The following is a 1,014-nucleotide window of genomic DNA, read 5'->3' on the forward strand; positions in this document are numbered from 1 at the left end:
CCGAGGTGGCGGGCGGTTCGAGGGAAGGGGCGGTGACGTCAGGTGCTGCGGTGTGTCGCGGCCTGCTGATGTCACACCGGCTCTAGGCCGCGGAGTGGCGGCGGTGGCACCTGGCTAGGTGTGGTAACCCCAGCGGCAGGCTCAGCAGGGCTGCTGGCCCGGTTAGCGATGTCGTGAGCAGCACCTGGGGATGTCCCGGTGTGCGGAGCCGGCAGGGCGGGGCAGGTCTGCTGGGAGCCAGGCTGCCGGCCGGCCTGTCCCGTGGCACGGCCCCGCCACTGCCCTGAGCTTTTCCGTGGCAGGACGGCACTAGGCGACGTGCTGGGAGGGTGGCAGTGGTGCATCCTGCATGGCCACGGCACTCCAGCCATTGGACCGGGCCAGCTCTGCTGCTCTTCATTGTACTCTGGCACAGGCTCACAGAAGAACTACCCGGTTATCTGGGTAGCCCCGGATCCTGGCTGTTGTCCTAGGAGGTCATTTGTATTCTTGATCTTTTCTTTGCGAGGACATCCCATGATAGCTGCAGGGGAACATGAAACTACAAATACGCAATGGTGGTTTTGCTTGTGGCCCATGGCAATATGAGACACAAGACTGTAAGGAAAGGAAAATATTTTTACTCAGTAAACTCATAATGCTTGTGAAGACCAGAAAGCACTTAACTCTGGTTTTCTGTTGAAGACTCAAAGGGGTGTTGTGCCCTGAAAATTTGTCCTTTTTTTTTGTGATACCAGGGGACTGGAACCAAGGACTCATTTGAAAAACAAATTATCTTATCTTAAATAACAAAATGTACGCTTCTCAGTTTAGACTCCCCAACAGTAGATAACAGGATGCTTCAGTGTCTGGACAAAGAAAATTGTGGCTTTGAACAAGTCCAGGCCAGACTCTGTTTTGGCTATCAGCCTCCAGGAAAAGTGATCATGCGCAGAGTAAAGTTCATCCAAAGGACTCAGTGAGGAAGACTATAATTTGCCACTAGAGACCACCAGAGGACCACCGACTCATTGA

Source organism: Athene cunicularia (assembly GCF_003259725.1).
Source record: "Athene cunicularia isolate RWA chromosome 12 unlocalized genomic scaffold, athCun1 chr12_part1, whole genome shotgun sequence".
In the NCBI taxonomy this organism is placed as follows: Eukaryota; Metazoa; Chordata; class Aves; order Strigiformes; family Strigidae; genus Athene; species Athene cunicularia.